This window comes from Schistocerca nitens, chromosome 4 (assembly GCF_023898315.1).
Source record: "Schistocerca nitens isolate TAMUIC-IGC-003100 chromosome 4, iqSchNite1.1, whole genome shotgun sequence".
NCBI lineage: Eukaryota > Metazoa > Arthropoda > Insecta > Orthoptera > Acrididae > Schistocerca > Schistocerca nitens.
The window spans coordinates 640,957,570-640,978,195 of NC_064617.1; positions in this window are offsets into that span (position 1 = coordinate 640,957,570).

Genomic DNA, 20,626 nt, shown 5'->3' on the forward strand with positions numbered 1-20,626 from the left:
AACACTCAACATTGTCAGTGTTGTAACAGAAATTTTCATTTTGATCTGTTAGGTAGTCTGAAATCTACCTCATGTTACTCTTGCTAAACAGATAAACCTTCCTCCCTTTTTTTACATTCCTATTTACTTCCATATTCAGGGATGCTGCAACGGCCTTATGATCACTGATTCCTGTTCTGTGCTTACAGAGTTGAAAAGTTTGGGTCTGTTTGTTATCAGTAGGTCCAAGATGTTATCTCCATGAGTTGGTTCTCTGTTTAATTGCTCGAGGTAATTTTCGGACAGTGCACTCAGTATAATGTCACTTGATGCTCTGTCCCTACCACCCGTCCTAAACATCTGAGTGTCCCAGTCTATATCTGGTAAATTGAAATCTCCATCTAAGACTATAACATGCTGAGGAAATTCTTTTGTGACATAATGTAAGATATTTTAATGTTTTACACATACGAACATATGAACATATGGGTTTCCTGTGTCATACCAGGTGCCAAAGTGCAGTGGCGCTTGTTATCTGGCGCTCTCTGACGACTACTGAAACGAACCTATTTCTAACAGGTCATGGGAAAATATTGTGAATGGTGGTTTGAAAAGTGTTACTTTCAAAGTAAATTTCCTTTTACGCAAGTTGAACTATGTGCGAGAATGTATGATGTATTTCTTAAATCACAGAGCGTTTGATGATGAGCCATTTAGAAGTATTTCGAGCCCAGATCAGACATTCATGTCATCATTATGAGCATATTGATGTAGTGCTATGGGAAGTTCTCTCTCCTCTGTGGTAGCTAATTTATTTGTGGAAAACTTTGAGGACAAGTCATTGGAATCGGTTAAAATTTTTACTGGCACATTTGTGTGATATATCTTAAAGTGTAACACGTGCAAAAAATATTAACATAATATGTGAAAGCTTAGCTTCTCTTTCAGCTTATTAAGCTTAGAGACCAATATTATGTGTGAAAGCTTTGCTTTTCTTGTAGCAACACTATGTATATTAATTTAAAACATTAACTTTTCCTGTTTGTGTATCCGTGCTACATAAGTGATGTTGCTATTAGCTGACTACATCACGTGTCATGTGGTCTGAATATCCACTGTCATCGGCTGGTGGGATTACGTGACATGAGCTATGACTGGCTTACAAAAGTGCATCTCAATCTTGATTATGATGGTTCAGAAAGTAACATGCGGTGTTTGGTGGAATTCGAATTTATACTTTTGTAATATGAAAATATGCAGCGTACATGTTGCTGCAGATCAAAAACCTTTCCAAAAGGAGTTTTCTTCCCTGAGTTTCATTGTCTAACGTGCTGGGAAATTCTATGTCTGTGTATAAAAACATAACCATTCAAAGTATTGATAAGTTTTACAGTTCTGAGGGAAAATATACTGTCACTTAATGACATGGAAAAAGTGTTTTTTCATCCAGGAGAAAGTGTATTTTTAACCGGGAAATCCGGGAATTTTTTTTTCTTGTCTGCTTATACACCCTGAAGAAATAGCACAGGAAATTGGCATTAAAATATTACTTCAAAAGACAGAGATTATGCTAACTGACCCACCACTTGCAAACAGATTTACAATAGAACAACAGCAAATCAAAACTGTTGATAAATTTAAATATTTAGGTGAAATTATAACATACAAACTAAATGAGAAACTGACATGAAAAAAACAGAATTAAAAACTGAACAAAACACATTATGTTATCAAAAACATATACGACAAAAAAGCCTATCTATACCTGCAAAATTAACACACTATAAAACAGTTACACAACCAGAAATAACATATGCAGCTAAAAACATATTCAAAACAACTAATAGACCAAAAACTGACAAGATAATAAAGATGGAAAGAAGAATAGTTAGGACATGCATAAATAAACAATATCAAGTAAATGGGCATTCAAGAATAACTTCAAATGAAATAGTATACAGGAAAATAGAACCAGTAATGAGCATTGTCCAGGAAGAAAGGCATCTCACTCTTTGGACAGCTGATGAGAACACTAGCAAACAGAATTGATAAGAGAATAATAAAAAATTGTGGAATAGTAAGTGGAACATTAAATGGATCACAGGGATTAAGAAAGGTATAAGAGAACTTCAAATTACAGTAGATGACACAAGAACAAAACAGAGAAAACCAGAATACTGCAAGACAAAGACAGATTACAATTGAAGATCAACAGAAGGACTACAGGAAAATAAAATAAATGACTAAAAATAATAAAGTGTGATCTCAGATGAAGAAAGAAAGAAAATATCCAAAAGAAGCATTGGACAGACAAAAGAGCAAAACTTCCTTATGTAATAATAAACTGTAATAATCCTTATATAGGCACTGAGTTACTGAATTATCTTATTGAATTACTATTGAACTGAGTTGCAGTACTGAATAACAACAACTTGTACAAATCTTTGTATAACTGAGTAGAGTGCCCGTGACGATGTAAGCTGAGATTTAATAATTTTTTCGTAATGTGGGGCCACAGTCATAATATATTTCCTTAAAGTCAGTGCTGCCATTAGACTGTTGTTTATTTGCAGTGTTTCATTTACAGTTACACTTTCATGATTTCGGCTTCAAAGTGCCATTATCAAGTTCAAATGGTTCAAATGGCTCTGAGCACTATGGGACTTAAATTATGAGGTCATCAGTCCATTATCAAGTGTTTTACGTGTTATACAGTGCCTAAGATGGCATACTCTGGTATTTAAAATACACTATTAGACACATTGTCTGAGGGTTGATATTTCTGGTAAAGCCTACTGTGTTGTTTCAACACTGAGTATACCATCTTGACTCAAAGATGGTATACCCAGTGTTGAAACAAAGCAGTAGGCTTTACCATAAATATCAACCCTTAGACAATGTGTCTAATAGTGTATTTTAAATACGATAGTATGCCATCTTAGGCACTGTATAACTTAAAACACTTGATATGGCACTTTGAAGCCAGAATCATGATAGTGTAAATGTAAATGTAACACTGCAAATAAACAACAGTCTAATGGTGGTACTGACTTTAAAGAAGCTGAGATTTCCTTATTTTGCCTCGTGTTTTACCATCTGCCTTCTTAAATTCATTTTATTTACATTTTTGCCTAATTACCATTAACATGTATGAGTATAATCTACATTTCCATAAAAGAGAAAGATTGGCCCTCAGTCTTAAGGAATATAGCACTAGGTCTAATTTTGTGCTTAGTTTTGTGTATGTAATTAATTTCCTAATTTATTTTGACTATTCTATTTAATATCTTTTGCTACAGATCATTATAGGATGAAATCAGTAAGATTATATTGTTGGCTTATAAACAAATATATATTATGTACTAATTATAAACACTTGGAAGAAGAACTACTAGAATTCTTAAATTATCTATTGTGCTCTATTGAAAAACACATTAGCAAAGCTAGCCCTTAATTAATTCCAGAAATTACCAGGTTGGTCAAAAGTATTCTTTGTATAACTATATCTGTTAGTTTCATTATTTAAAAAATTAATTTGGCCTAACTTTTGTGGTAGAAGGAACTGTAAAAAAGAAGGAATTTTTCGATGTTTTCAGTTAATTGAATGAGTTATGTTTTAGGCGAGGATGTATAAAGGACAAATTTTTGGTCCTGAGACAGTCAGTCCACAGCCAATTTTCATACGTGAAACATGTACTGGGTAGATTAACAGTGGAGTAAGTGTAACACAAATAGCCCCCTGTATTACAACAGTTAATGACAATATCTGTTTAATTTATTTGAAAAGTAGTCTTGCGTGTACTGTATTATTCTGCAAGAACTGTGTGGTTAGGTTTTTACTGCTCATAGATGTTCAACAGCAAACTATTGTAGCAGTATGCTGATGTTGTCTGCAACCTGTTAATGAGGCTTATCAACATTTAACAATAGTGAACTGGCCATCTAATTGTGTAATATTGGGGGGTTCTGAACAGTGAAAGGAAAGAACTGTGAAATGAAATTGTGCATTGTGCAGCTGTCGGCTACATCATTTACAATAGTCAGTGCTGTATTTCCGCCCCCCATTTTTCAGCCAGTATAACATTTCAGTACATTGACACCAAGGAGTATCAATGAAGAAATAAAGCAATCGAATGTCACATGGTCCAGTGAAGGTCATAAAATAATAATAAGAAATGAGGAGTTAAGTGAAATATTTGACTGCCAACAGAACCAGCTAGAATGTCTTGATTGCTGCCCTCTGATCCAATAGGAATAGCAGGAAATAAGTAAGTCAAGTCTCAAACAATGCTTCCCTTTCATTCCCTTCGGCTCTTGTAACTGCTTTCTAGTTTCTGTACAAATGCATATAATCTTTCACTCCATGTATTGTACCCCATTATAGTTCAGCATTTCAAAGAGTGTATTCTAATTGACATTTCCCAAAGCTTTTTCTGATCTACAAATGCTGTAGACATAGGTTCACCTTTCTTTAACCTATCTTCTATTATAACTTTCAGAGTCAGTATTATGGTACCTCACATGTTCCTACAGTTTTCTAGAACCCAAACTGGTATTCCATGACTTTGGCTTCAACCAGTTTTTGCACTCTTCTGTAAATAATTTGTGTCATTATTTTGCAGCCATGGCTTATTAAACTGATAGTTCAGTAATTATTACACTTGTCAGTACCTGCTTTCTTTGGGATTTGAATTATTACATTCCTCCTGAAGTTTGAAGGTATTTCCTGCCTCATTCATCATGCACACCAAGTGGGAATTTCATCCACCCCAGGAGCTTGTTTTGACTTAGGTCTTTCAGTGCTCTGTCACATTCATCTCACAGTGTCATATCTCCCCTCTCATTTTCATCTGCTTCCTCTTCCCTTTCTACAATATAGACTTGAAGTTCATTTTCCTTGTATAGCCTCTCTATATATTCCTACCACCTTTCAGCTTTCCCTTCTTTTCATAGTACTGGTTTTCCATCTAAGTTCTTGATATTAATAAAATGATTTTTCTTTCCTTCAAAAGTCTCTTTAATTTTGTTACTGGCAGTATCTATCTTCTCCCTAGTTATACATGCTGCTATAGACTTATGTTTGTCCTCTAGTTATTCCAGCTTAGCCATTGTGCAGTTTCTCTCAATTACAATTTGTTCTGATATTTATTAAAGCCGAATGATTGAAGCTAGCAAATATTCAGTGATGTCAGTTGTTGAATACTATATATGGGAAACTACAAATGAAGGTAGGAATGATTATAAGTTTCAATGAGAATACTATATGGAAAGTAATGTTATTTAGTTTATTTGTTCTATGTAGTCTCTTTGTAGCTTATTTCATCTGGCTGCTCATTGTCTGTGTGGTTAAATTCGTACTTTACAAAGTAGGTTTATTCCGTTTTATGCATATAGTTGTGTAATAAAATGATTTAGAGCTTTTTAATCTTTTTTATTTATTTCTCAACCAGAAAATTTAATCACATCACACTCAAACATATAACAAAACTGGACAGGTAAATATAGTACAGCACTTCTACAACACAACTCCATTAACATACACCAGAAGTCAGGCAAAGATGACTAAAGATGCAAATCTTGCAGTATAAAGATATTACAGGGTATCAGTTTTTACATTTTGAGAAAGCCATATGTGATAATATTTTAATTTACCAGTGTTTTCAAATTTTCATATAAAATGATAGAAATATCAATAACTATAATGATAATTTCAAAGGTCTTTCCAAAATGTGAAAAAAATCTGTTTGTTACAACTTTTTTGAAATAATTCGTCATTACACATTCTTTTTGTTGTGATTCGCCGATCTTTCAAAGTGCCACCACGCAGTTATGTGCGTCCTCTACATGCGGCGCTGTCTGCCAGCCATGCAGCAGCAGCACCACCTAAGCGGCCAGCGAGCCAGCGGCAGCTAGACTTGGACTCAGTTATGATTTGACTGTTAAAGTGTACACACATCTTACTCTGTTTACTTGATCTGTGACTTTCATGTATTGCGTCTTCCTTGAAATATATTTGTTCAACTTGAAGTTATAACAATTGACGACAAGGATGGGATTTTTCTTTTCCATCGTTGACCCGCATGTTTCCATGACTACTTTAGAGCACCTATTGTAAGGTCTCATAGAACAGCAAACGCTTCTCACAAATGTGATTCGTGATTTCGTCGCGGCATCAAATGCAGGGCGTCTCTCGTCGTTGTCTCTACCTACTTTTCCTCCTTATGACGATACGGCGGAAGACTGGTCTGATTATGAAAAACGTCTTCGACAGCACTTCTTGGCATTTCATGTCGTGGACGAACAAACATGTAAGTCTCTGTTCCTTTCATGGATTTCACCTCAAATGTATCGGTTGTTGTCACAATTGGCTCCTTTGAAAGATCCTGCGTCTTTGTCCTTTGCTGAAATGTGCTCACTTCTGTCCGTCTATTTTCAAAAGCAAACGCATGTGGTAGCCTCTCGTGTTGCCTTTTATCATTGTCACAACAACCAAATCAAACCTATTGTGCGATGTTGACGAAGCGTGTGGCATGTCCCCGCCGGCCGACGTGGCCGTAGTACTCTCCCAAGTGCAGCCTCGGCCTAACCGTAAACAAACCTCTAAGAAACTGCAGCAAAACCCACGGCAACTTCCTTCATGTCCACAGTGTTTTATGAAACATTCATGACAAGATTGTCCACAACGTTAGGCCGTGTGTCACAAATGCGAAAAAAAGGGTCATGTGTCATCCGTTTGCAAATCCGACCGCATACATGATGTTCATGAACATGATGCTGATTCTGATTCTGTGTTGTCTGTCAATTGTAGTTCTTCCCTTTCAGGGAAGTTATTCCTCACTGTCCAAATACTTGGTCGAGATGTTCGCATGCAGGTGGATACTGGTTCTGCTGCCACTATCATCAATTCTCAAACATATCTTCAGTTGGGTTCTCCAATCCTGTCACCTGTCACTAGGCAATTGCAGACTTACAAGAAACAGAAGATTTCTCTCTTGGGACAATTTGATGCTGAGGTATCTTACAAATCTGTCGTTCGCACTGTTCCCATATTTCTGGTCGACCATAGTAATGCAGATAATCTTTTTGGTTTCAATGCCTTTTGCGTTTTTGGGTTCTCCATAGATGACTCTGTCAATATCGTCTCTGATGCTATTCCTTATGCTCAATTGGATTCCTTGTCGATGACATTTTCGTCCCTTTTTTCTCCTGGGTTAGGCCGTGCAAACGACTTTGAAGCTCATATCACCCTCAAACCCACTGCTCGGCCTAAATTTTTTTGGGCTCGGCCCATTCCTGTGGCCCTTCGTGATCAGGTCAAATGGGAGCTGGATCGTCTCACTGCTTCAGGGGTCTTGCTTCCTGTCACTTCCAGTGAGTGGTCCTCTCCTGTCATTGTCGTTGCTAAGCCAAATGGTGATATTTGTCTCTGTGGCGATTTCAAAGCCACTGTAAATGCTCAATGCCTTATTGACACTTACCCTATGCCTCGACCTGAAGAATTGTTCACTAAACTTGCTGGAGGCCAGTATTTTTCTAAACTTGAACTGTCAGCAGCTTATCATCAGCTTCCTCTCGAGACTGCTTCCCGGCAGTTTCTGGTTCTTAACACGCCTTTCGGCCTCTATCAATACCAACGATTGCCATTCAGGGTTGCCAGCGCCCCTACTCTCTTTCAGCGATTCTTGGAACAATTATTGCTCAATGTCTCTGGGTGTATAAATTACCAGGATGACATTGTTGTCACTGGCCCCACCACTGACGAACATCTTCAAAATCTCCACACACTTTTTCATGTCTTACAGACTGCCATTCTTAAGTGTAATCTTCAGAAATCAAATTTTTTTCAGGCATCTATCACGTACTTGGGTTTCAACTCTCTTGGGATGGGATTCGTCCGCTTCAGCAAACTGTCACTGCGATCGATGCCCTTCCTCGCCCTACATGTGTTAAGGAACTGCAGGCCTTCTTGGGGAAAATAGCATACTATCACAAGTTTTTACCGTCTGCTGCTTTGGTGGCTCAGCCGTTGCATCGCCTGTTGCATAAAAACATGCATTTTCACTGGTCCGCGTCATGCGATGCGGCTTTCCAGAAATTGAAGACTATGCTGACACAGGCACCGTGCCTGGCTACTTATCGACCTGGCCAACATCTTGTTCTTGCCACAGATGCTTCTCAATACGGGGTCGGTGCAGTCCTTGCACACCGTTTTCCTGACGGTTCTGAACAACCCATTGCTTATGCCTCCAAAATGCTCACGGATGCCCAACAAAAGTATTCTCAAATTGAAAACGAAGCTTTGGCCATTGTTTATGCTCTTCATAAGTTTGGTGTTTTTCTCTCTGGATCCAAATTTCATCTTGTTACGGATCACAAACCACTTGTTTCCTTGTTTCATCCATCAACGTCACTTCCCGACAAGGCTGCACACCGCCTCCGGCGTTGGGCTCTTTACTTGTCTCATTTCAATTATGAGATTCATTTCCAGCCGATGGCTCAACATGCCAATGCTGATGCACTGTCTCGCCTTCCCATGGGACCTGATCTGGCATTCGATAGGGACAAACTTTTGTGTTTCCACCTGGATGTTGCCGAGCAGCGGGTTGTGGACGGGTTCCCCATCACCAGGGACCGGCTGACGGCTGCTTCGGGTTCTGACCCTACCCTCTCCCGGGTTTTATGCTGTATTCAGAAGGATTGGCCAGATCGTCCATCTGGTAAGACTTCTGATCCATTGCGGAACTACTACGCTTTGCGTTACCACCTCACGGGTAGGGATGGTGTTATCCTCCTTTCCACCGACAATGCTTCATCGCGTGTTGTGGTACCTGAGTCTTTGCATGCTTTGGTCTTGCGCCTCCTTCACAGAGGGCACTGGGGTGTCTCTCGCACAAAATCTCTGGCGCGCTGTCATGTGTACTGGCCCGGCATCGACTCTGAAATCGCACACATGGTCGCTGCCTGCAGCCCTTGTGCGTCACAGGCCGCTGCCCCGAAGTCATCTTTGTCACCGTGGCCTTCGCCTGAGAAGCCCTGGGAGTGTATTCATGCTGATTTCGCGGGACCTTTTTTAGGTACTTATTGGCTTCTCATTATTGACGCCTACTCTAACTTTCCTTTCGTTGTCCGTTGCACGTCGCCTACCACCGCGGCAACCACCAATGCTCTAGCTCACATTTTCTCTTTGGAAGGCCTTCCCTCTACTCTTGTTATTGATAATGGTCCGCAATTTGCCTCTTCCAATTTTGCGGATTTTTGTGCCCGTCACAGCGTCATGCATGTCATGGTCCTTCCGTTCCATCCACAGTCAAACGGTGAGGCTGAACGACTGGTCTGCACATTTAAGGCTCAGATGAGGAAACTCCTGGTGGTGGTGGTGGTTGTTGGGATGTTTAAGGGGGACTAAACAGCGAAGGTCATCAGTCCCCCAGGGAAACTCCTGACTTCTTCTTCTGCTGATGACGCGCTTCTCCAATTTATGGCTTCTTACCGTTTCACCCCCATGGGCGACCACAGCTCAGTTGAGCTCTTACAAGGCCGACAGCCCCACATGCTACGTCATCTTCTGCGGCCTTCCACCTCACGGCTGCGGGTGCCTTTGCTTGGCCGGTTCACCGCCGATGACCTTGTATGGGTACAGGGATATGGCAGGCAGCCAAAATGGAGTCCTGGCCGCATCTTATGACACCATGACCAACGCCTGTATGAAATCCAGATGGTCACGGGTGTTGCAGTGCGTCATTCGGATCAGCTACGGCCTCGTGTGCCGTCAACACCTTTTCCAGATGCCGCTACACCACCTTAGGCTCTACCTGATGCTCAGGATACTGGACTCTCTCATTACTCACAACGCAATCCTCTCACCATCATATCAGTGCCAGCATAAGAACTGATGCCACCAGGAGATGTGCCCATGCAGGAACCATATGACCATCATCTGTCGGAGCACCTCTACTACTCGCCTCCTCCTCCTACGGATGCGGACACATCACTCATGTCTCCTGTTATAACAACCGGACTTGCCGCAATGGGCAGATTGGTGCACGGGGCCCCAGCAGATTCGACCCCCACGTCTCCTGTCATCTCGACCCGTTATCATCGGGGACACTTCCGTCCGTATGGGAAGCCTCCTCCTCGAGACTTTATGGCCAGTCAGAGAACACCTATCGACGTTAGCAATCTACAGGCCACCTTCATCAAGACCTGTGCAAAAAATTCAGGGGGGAAGGGTGTTGTGACTCCCCGATCTTTCAAAGTGCTGCCGCGCAGTTACGCACGTTCTCTACATGCGGCACTGTGTGCCAGCCATGCAGCAGCAGCGCCACCTGAGCAGCCAGCCAGCCAGCGGCCGCTAGACTTGGAGTCAGTTATGATTTGACTGTTAAAGTGTACACACATCTTACTCTGTTTACTTTATCTGTGACTATCATGTATTGTGTCTCCCTTGAAATATATTTGTTCAACTTGAAGTTATAACATTTTTATTAGTATGTGAGTAAAATAATACTCTACTATTTATTTACTTATGATGAATGTTGGTAGCGGAAGTAATCCATTTGTTTGAGTGTATCAAGAAGTACAAACTTAGCAAAAATGGGCCATTGACCAGTTCTATTACAACAGTGCTTCAAGGACTTTTTAAACAAAAAACAAAACTGTGAAAAAAATTCTGATATTATCATAATACAACTGTCCAGTGTTTAATTCTGACAAACATAAAAAAGTAATTTTCTGATGGACACTTCCCTGAAAGCGAAATATGCTGAATACGTGTAAGTGTTATGGTTATCATAATATTTATTCAATGAAAATGACATAAATTGAACTGATACATTACAATGACTTTGTTTATTCAAAGAAAACCTAATTTCCATGTTGTTACATAACATATGTGAATAAATATCAAGTTTCTGCAAAGTGTGTAGGAAAATTTATGCTACTAGAAAATAAAGTAAGAAGAATTGGAAATAATCGCATTTTGAAGTAATACCTGCAGCCAGCTAGTAATTAAATTCATTAATAATCATTAGCAATAGAATATCATCAAAAGATTAGTAACTGATGATTATTTTATTGTAACTAATTACATAGCATTATACAAATGCATAATGTAATATTGGTAAAAACTGTTGATAATCAGACACAAAAAGAACAATTAAATAGCAAACAAAATAATATTGTCACCATTACTGTCTATATTAAATTTTTCTTAAATAGTCCCAGTGCATATCTGCATTTCTTAAAAGTTTGGAAGAGTAGTATTTCACAAAATTTATAATCTTCTCATGAAAATGACATGTAAAAATTTTTAGAATTACTATACAACAATTCCCTATACTTTCTATATTCCCAAAAAGAGTTTTTTAAAGATCTTATTCAGGTTTTTGGTGCACTCCATACCCTATTTATGCAGATTGTTTTTAAATAGTCAGGCTCATTTCAACACACTGGTGGTACAAAATGGTTGCAAGCATACATCATTTCACTACATATATTTTCTAAAATTAACAGTTTCTGCTATTTCTGTTATCCCAGAATACATGTTTACCTCATGACTATTAGTTGTAATTGGCATTTTGTCTTGGAATGTCTCCCAGTTGTAAAGGGCATATCTGAAGTATGTGTTCTTGGACCTTTCCTTTTCATTATTTATATAAATGATTTACCTGCAGTAGTATAATGTGATGCAGTGCTATATGCCAATGACACAACACTCATCACATGTGATACCAATCTTGAAAATGTGCAACACAGCATGATAGTGGCAATGGAGAGGTGCACTACTTGGTTTGAGGCAAATGTACTGCAGAAGAATGTTAGTAAAACTGAAGCTATTGTATTCAATCTGAATGCTCCCAGTCATGATAACAAACAGTAAAATTATTAGGATTTCATATAGATCAAAAGCTCAGCTGGGATACCCACACAGGGAAGATATGTGGCAAATTGGCACGTGCCATATATCTGCCGTACAAGCTGAGGAGCAGTGTCAGTGAAGAACTTCCGTTATATTCATATTTTGCATTCTTCCATTTGCACCTGAGTTATGGAATACTATTATGGGGAAATTCCATAGGCTCAAAATTAGTGTTTAAATGGCAAAAGAAAGCCTTAAGATGCACAGCAGAACTTAGCGCATATGAATCATGTCTAGATTATTTTAAGAAAATAAATATAGTGACAGTGCCTGGCCTGTATATTTGCAACTGCCTTGCCTTCGTTAAAGAGAATCTGAGTAAATTTGACTTAAGGAGAACAGTTCATGGCCAAAACATCAGAAGTGGACATACAATTAATATGCCATATGCTAGGCTTGCAAAGACACATCAGCTACAAATATCTTGGTCCTATCTGCTTCAACAAATTACCTGAAAATGCCTACACAGTGCCAGTAAATAAATTTAAAACCAGTCTTTTGAGGTGGATCAAAAGTAAAGTAATTTACTCTACTCAAGCATTCCTTGAGTATGTGACAAATGACCCATTTTCCTAATGGGAATGAACTATAAATTAACTGCAAACTATACATATGCCACACTATGCAACTATTTTATTACTGTTTCATGTAGTTATTACTATTATGTTAACACCGATGACACCAATTGCATGTAAATATGCTTATTCGTGGAATAAAACATTTGTATTTGTTATTCACATTTGTATTTGGATATCAGATCCACAGTAAATGTGTTATGAACTTTAAAGATGATGATTTGACATGAATGTACATGAAATAGCACAATTCAGAACAAAGTTCTCTAGCTTTGACCATTTTCACCTTCTACACCATCAACAACAACATTAAAAATGCTATCATTATAATCTCAGCAATAACATCATCACTCATGTTATCTCCCATTTCAACATCACCTCAACATCTTACCAATCCTCTACTTCAACATAATTCTTAAGTTATCACCCCTACATTGCAAAAATGCTCTGAACGTATATATCAATATGTAAACAATGATTATTCATGTACATATTGATCACTTAACTTCTTCTACAAAATATTATCGTCATTAACCAAGTTTACTCATGACTTTCACTTATGAAAATTTATAAAACTTTGCTTATCTACATGGTCTCCTTTCTTATCTTCATTGCATAATATAGTTGGGACAATGCACAAAAGTTGTTAAAATGCAAGAAATGTCATAATAAAAGCCTTTACTCACAGCAAGAGTCTCAAAATATTTAAGTTATTCCTTAATAATTATATTCAAATGCTGATTGTAAGTATACAATGTCACAATAGTGAGTATCAAAGTCTGATTTATTGATTTTGTGAATTGTTTTACAGACAGACACAGAAATGCACAAATATAGTACATCAGTGCTCTAAATATGCCCAATGTCATAGACAAAAATTCAATTTACAGCACAAAACCCTCAAAATACATCTAGTGTCATTATTTTTCCAAAATATTTTCTAGTCAGAAATTGTAAGCTTCAAAATTAGTTTTATGACATACTAAAAAAGGACAAAATAAAGCACATCTAATATAAAATCTGTTAGTTATACTTCCAGCCAAAAACAGTAAACTGCATACCGGTATTTGATTTTAAATCAGCAAAGTATGTTCCAATTAGTGATGAAATTCACCCACAGAACTTTTAAGACCCAAGCAGAATAGAAAAACAGTACATAGTGCAACTAAGGTTATTTCAGGCAAAAATATTTTTCATCAAAGCAATAAAATATGTATTCACCTTTCAAAATAAGAAAATTTCTCACCACCAAGCATAAACATAAATAAGTTTTGCTATTACAGAAGCCAAGGGCACCATATGATAGTTTGTGTGTGTCAGCATGTGTCTGTGGGGGTTGGGAAGCAAGACCTTTGGGGCGGGGGGTTATGGAGTATATATTTTGGAAAGTGAATAGTGAATTGTAAGAAGCCACAAAAATTTTACAGTTCGAACCCTGTTTAAAAACCTTCATAATACTGACTTCTAATTCATTTTCTTGAAAGAAAAACACCTGACTACACCATGTTTTTTCCTTACTCTGAGATATAGACAACCTCCCCCCCCCCTGCCCCCACCACCCCCTTGCCCCTGAGTATGGCTGCTCTCAACAGAAGTATAAACCACTTAAACTGGTACCTCTTCTCAAAAGTTTTTCAAACATAGTGAATAACATGCAAATTACATATTAGAAATATAGAGAAAACAGTAATTAAACTTCCCATTCTCATACTGTGGAGCTAAACTGAAGGTTTCATTTAATCATCTTGTACTTCCTACCATCAATCCTCCCCCAACACACTCTTAGTCATCTATATGAAGCTCAAATAGGTAAAAATATTTATAGCCATGCTGTCGGAGTTAACCTAATAATAATAACAATTATAATAATACAAACTTGGGCAAATATCATTAAGTACAAGAATATAATACAATATAGGTGCACTGAATGTTTAAGTAAGTGACAACAACAACAAAAAATTTTTAATAGAGCAATTACAAGATAGGTAAACTATATTGTTAAGAGAATGAAAAAAAGATAATAGACAATTAAACAGCTAAATGGCAATAACTACATGATACAGTAATAAAATAAGTACATGGCATGGTGTATATAAAGTTTATTGTTAATTTAATTGTATATAAAGTTTATTGTTAATTTAATGTTAATCCTCATAAGAAATGTGGGTTATTTGTCACACACTTGAGGAACTCTTGAGCAGAGTAAATTCCTTTACTTTTCATCCATTTCAAAAGACTAGTTTTAAATTTATTTACTGGAAGTGTGTAAACATTTTCAGGTAACTGTTGAAGTAGACAAGACCAAATATTTGTAACTGTTATGAGTCTTTGCCAGCCTAGCATAAGGCAGATTAACTGTGTGCCCACTTCTTGTATTATGGTCATGAATTGTTACCCTTAGGTCAAATTTACTTAGGGTCTCTTTAATAAAGACAAGCCAGTTGTAGATACACAGGGTACACTACCATTATATTTAGTTGCTTAAAATAATCTTGACGTGATTCATGTGAGCTAATTCCTGCACTGCACCTTACAGATTTCTTTTGCCATTTAAATACTAATTTTGAACCTATGGAATTCCCCCATAATAGCATCCCATAACCCAGGTGGGAGTGGAAGACTACAGAACATGCATATATACAAGTTCTTTACTGACATTGCTTCTCAGCTTGTACAGCAGACATATGACATGGGCTACTCTGCCACACAATTTCCCTGTGTGGATATTCCAGCTGAGCTTTGGTCTGCATGAAATCCTAATAATTTGACTGTTTAGTTATCTAGTTATCATTCAGACTAAATACAGTATCTTCAGTTTCACTTCCATTTTTCTGCAGTACATTTGCCTCATATCAAGTAGTACATCTCTCCATTGATACTGCCATGCTGTGTCACATATTTTCCTGATTGGAATCACACGTGATGAGTGTTGTGTCATCTGCATATAGCACTTCATCACACGGAACAGCTGGCGGTAAATTATTTATATAAATAATGAAAAGGAAAGGTCAACAAACTGATCCTTGAGTCATATCCTTTACAACTGGAAGACATTCTGATTGATAATTTACCTTAACTAACCTTTTTCTATTGTCCAAGTAAGATTGCATTAAGCATAGAGCATTCTCTCTCACCCCACAGTGGTGGAGTTCTTTATGAGAATATTGTGGGAGACTGTATTAAAAGCTTTCCTGAGGTCCAACATTATTGCACAGGTAATATCATAATTTTTAAAGCAATCATATATTTTTTGCTACCATGCCTTCAATTACTTTGGCTGTAGAAAGGTTGAATCTGAAACCATACTGTGAGGAACTAAGTAATTCATTATATTCAAAATATTGATGCATATATTTATCCATAGGGTATTCTTGTTAGTTTTGATGTTATGGGTACAAGTGATATGTTGATAGTTATCTGGAAATGCTATGTCTCCTTTCTTGTGTACTGGTTTAACTACAGATTTTTCACACATTCCAAATAAATATCTTCATTTAAGATTTTATTGATTTTTTAGTCAGTGGCATTACAATTTGATTTCTGATACATTTAACAACATAATTTGAGAGGCCATGCTAATCCTCTGCTCTACAGTTTATTTCTGTTTTAATAATTTCCTGTGCAGCTTTGTATTTATTCTCTGAGTTCATTATACAGGTATGTATCTAATAGTTCTTCCACCGATCAGTCTGCATTTCATGTCAAAATTTGTATTTTCCATATAAATTAGATGTTAAACAGCCTTCCACAATTAATGTTGAGTACTCAGATACCTCCTTTCTATGTTCTTCAACTACAAAATTACCTTTCAAAGAAGCAAGAAAGCAGTTACCTCCCTCATCAACACTGACCATCTCACTTAAACTGCTAACATCTTCCATTTCCAGATATGAATTAATTAGAGATTCCTCTGTGCCAGTTACATCAGAGAGAACAAAGTATTCAGCATTAACTATAAGGTTAGTTTCAACTACCAAAATATATTCTAGTTCAGTCACAATTTTTGCTTTCAGCATAAACACTCTTAGTGCTGATTTGGTAATAATTTCTGTCTACTCGTAATACTTCTATTAGTTCTTTAATTTCACTGCTCAGTTTAGCTTCCACTTCCTCCTCTTTTGTTTCTACAGGTAAAATTATCGTTTCTGTACCCTCCATCTTCTCCTCAATATTATGAATATCACTTGACTACAATTCTGTTGTCTGTTCAAGATTTCCAACTGACTTATTAACTGTTAGGGATTGTCAGACCAGTTTAAGTAAAAATGTCTGTTAGATTCCAGTTTCGACAGCACTTGGTCACAACAGTCATGATTAGGTGTTCTGTGTATGATAAATTTATTAAAAGTGTGTAATTGTGTTTCATTCCAACAATACATTAATTATGTAAATATTAGCAGTTTCACTTTACTGTAATGTATTCACATGTTTTGACAATCTCCTGACTAATGATCAGGAAACTGAGTATTATATTCAAATTGATTGTAGAGGACAAGGGGTTATTTTTAGGAAATATGGTGCGAAACTGTGATTTAGTGTGTTTCAGTGTGCAATGCGCCAGCCTCACGGTGGATGGTGGATGAAGGCTGGCCAGCGCATTATGCAGGTGACACAGTTTTGCAATGAGTGTCGGTATGTGTGTATGTGTGCGGCAGCCATCAACATCCAGAACACAGCATTAGCAGAATTACGCAGGCGCGGGCCGCGTGTGGTGCGGTTGCGTTAGCCAACTCATCGAGAACATTCTAATAAACAAGGTGCCGCGTAACTGGCGGATTCAGCAGCGGTCTGCACTATTTAAGCACATCAGAGGTGGGTGTCGGCATTCGGTTCGACCAATTGGGCTTTCGGTCGCTGTTACATCGTCGTCATCAGTGACGCTGTCCCCGAGGACTGGCCGGCGGAGGGCACTGCCCGCTGCTGCACTGGCGACTCCTGGCGTCATCACAAGCTGCCGCATTTGCAGGAGGCATGCTGGGCCGGGCCTTGTGCCCCTAACCTCCTACCGCCTGCACAGCCGCTAACCGAGCATGGCAGCGCATTCCGCGGGCTGCACACATAAGCACGTCTCCACCACGACACGAGTGGTGGGGCTGAGCTACTGGAAAATGTATTGGAAGAACCAACAATAAAGAGGAAGATTGCTAAAAACAGCCACCTTCTTCTACCCAGCCACACCCTACAACCCCAGCAACGTCACCCGCTCCGGTCACCCTATTACAAGTGGTGTCAGTCGGGCAACCTGCGCATCACACACTCCTGTTACAATTTTCAGTAGTGGTCTTCTCCCTGGATTTGGAGGAAATTGTGGCTGGTAATTGACAAGGATATGTGGCACCTGAGAAGGGCAGTGGATCAGCAACTCCTGCAACATGACAAGTAAGTGCCATTTTTCGTTTGGTGGTTTGTCTGAACCTATAGCATAGTCCGTCTTCCCTTCCTGTTCTGCTTTCTGGGCTTACTTTAGTCTTGATTCAATAGCTGGTAGTGATGGAGCAGTCTGTGTTAGCCGAGGTGACTATTCAGCCGCTACTTGAGTGAGTGTCAGAATTAGAGATAGAGCTTGCTCAGTCTAAAGAAGCGAGCAAGGAACGGTTTCCTGTTAATGCGATAATTCTTTAAACAAATGCTGCGTCTTTGGTCACCCCTTTCTTGGGAAAAGCTGGGGAGGATGTTATGATTTTTTTTGAGAACATTAGCATGACCTCTAAATTGGGAAATTTGGGGGCAGAAACACATTTGCATGTGGCTAAGTTGAAAGTAACTAGGGATGCCAGAGCGTACGTTACATGCCATGAAGAATTAAGGGATGCTTGGACATTTAAAGTATTCAAAACAGGGTTGCTGGAAAGGTATCGGAGGAAAAATACGTCTAGATATTATCGGCAACAATTGAATAGAATGTATCAAAGGAATGGGAATCAATAGAAGCTTTTGTAGATCGAATTAGAAAAATTAATGTTAATACCTATGAGCTAACAGATTCCAATAGGGTTAATGAAGCCATTCTGCAGGAAGCTGAGCAGAGGGCACTAGATGCATTTTTGTGGGGAATACAACCCGAAACCTCCCGCAAGATTAGGATGGAATTCCCTAAGACTCTCAATGAGGTAGTCGGAATCGCTATGGCGTTAGAAGAAGTTGAAGCAGTAACAAAGATGCGGGACAGGAAAGCAGTGTTTAATGCAGAAATAAAATGTTTCAGATGTGGTCAGATGGGACACATTAGACGCGATTGCAAGGAAGTGCAGTGCAGGAAATGCAGATATTGGGGTCATCAGGAGCATAATTGAAATGGGTCCTGGCAGAAATATGATAGGAAACCGCAAGGTGGGCCTAACCCCCCTCAGTTAAACGGGGCTGCGGGTGGTGTGTCCACTGTGCAACATCCCGGGTAAGGATTAAAGCTAGTGCAGAATCAGTGGCAGACTTTTTCTGACCGGCTTGATGAGGGGGAGACCATGCAAATTTTTATTGGGTACCAGGTCTCAGGTATTCGTCGCAAGTAGAAATGTACTCGGTAAAGTAGAATAAAAACCACAACGCTGGGCATTAAGTGGCGTGAGTGGGGACAGGTGAAGTCACTCGGATCAGCGGTGTTAAACTTCCGAGTGGAATTGAGGAACTTCCAGGTGAAGGTAGAAGTTCTTCCAGTTGTTGGCAGCAGCTACAATGTCATACTCAGATTGGATTTCCTGGTTACACATCACGCAAAAGTTAACCTAGAACGTCATACAGTAGAACTGGATGGAATACAATTTCGCCTAGGTTCTGCGGCCGAAAAACCATTACTGTCGCAAGGAACCGTCCAGACATCGGGTGGGCCACCTAAACTGCATACAAGGTCCCTTAGGGTTAACTCGCAGGATACTATACCGAAGGGTACAGGGAAAATAGTCTGGGCAGATGTTGGAGATAGCGTGCCGGTAAATTTGTTGTGTGTCGTTAAACCTTTGTCTGAGAATAAGCCACCTGATAAAATGAAGTGTTTTATGTGCTGTAGTGTGTCCTACGTGTGGGAGATAGAAGGAAAAAAGGTTGTGCCTGTCAGTATTGATAATTTTGGCCTTGAAGAGGTGCAGTTAGCATGGGTACCGTAATAGCGAATCTGGAGATAATAGGGGAAGATGAACTGGATAAGGATTTTGCAGCAGATTACACAGTGCTGGGAGAGTCTGTCAGCTGGTCCGCACTGAGGGGTAAAGTAGCACATTTAGAAGGGCAAGACAGAGAAGTCATGGAGAACCTTTTGACGGAATATAAAGAGTTATTTAATTCTCATGGTCGACTGCCAGCCACACCATTAGTTCAGCATTACATCCCCACTGGGAATGAAGCACCAATGTATAAACATCCATATCATGTTCCAAAAAGTTTACAGCCTGTCATGGAAGAATTTATTAATCAACAGCTTAGGGATGGGATAATAGAAACCAGTAGTAGTCCATGGTCCACTGCTGTCGTAATAGTGGGTAAAAAATCACCTGATGGGGGCAAGGTATATCGTTTTTGTTGTGAATCAAAAAACTGTATCGGATGCACACCCAATGCCTAATATCACTGAAATTCTGGATAATTTGGGTCAGTGTTGGTACTTCACGACCTTGGATCTTCGAAGTGGGTACCACCAGTTGGAGGTCGCCCCGGAAGACTGACCGAAGACAGCTTTTTCAACACCTACAGGTCATTTTCAGTATCAGCGAATGCCTTTTGGACTCAAAAATGCTCTGGCAACCTTCCATCAGTTACTAGATAGTGTGTTATGAGGGCTGAAAGTTAATCAGTGTATGGTATATTTGGACGACATAATTGTTTTCTCAAAGGATGTGCAAGAACATGTGTGCCGTTTGCGTGAAGTTTTTGATCATCTGTAAGCAGCACGGTTAACTCTTCATATGGAAAAATGTCATTTTTTGTTGCAAGAAGTCTGTTATTTAGGTCATATTATAGGACAGGAGGTAATGAATTTTCAGACACATACAAAAGTAAAAGAGTTGCAGTCTTATTTAGGTCTCGCAAATTTTTACAGGAGGTATATTCCAAAATTTGTGGAAATTGCAACGCCCCTCACACAGTTGTTGAAGAAGGGAGCAAAATTTCACTGGTCAGCAGAATGTGAAGAGGCTTTTCAAAAGTTAAAAAATTTGTTAACACC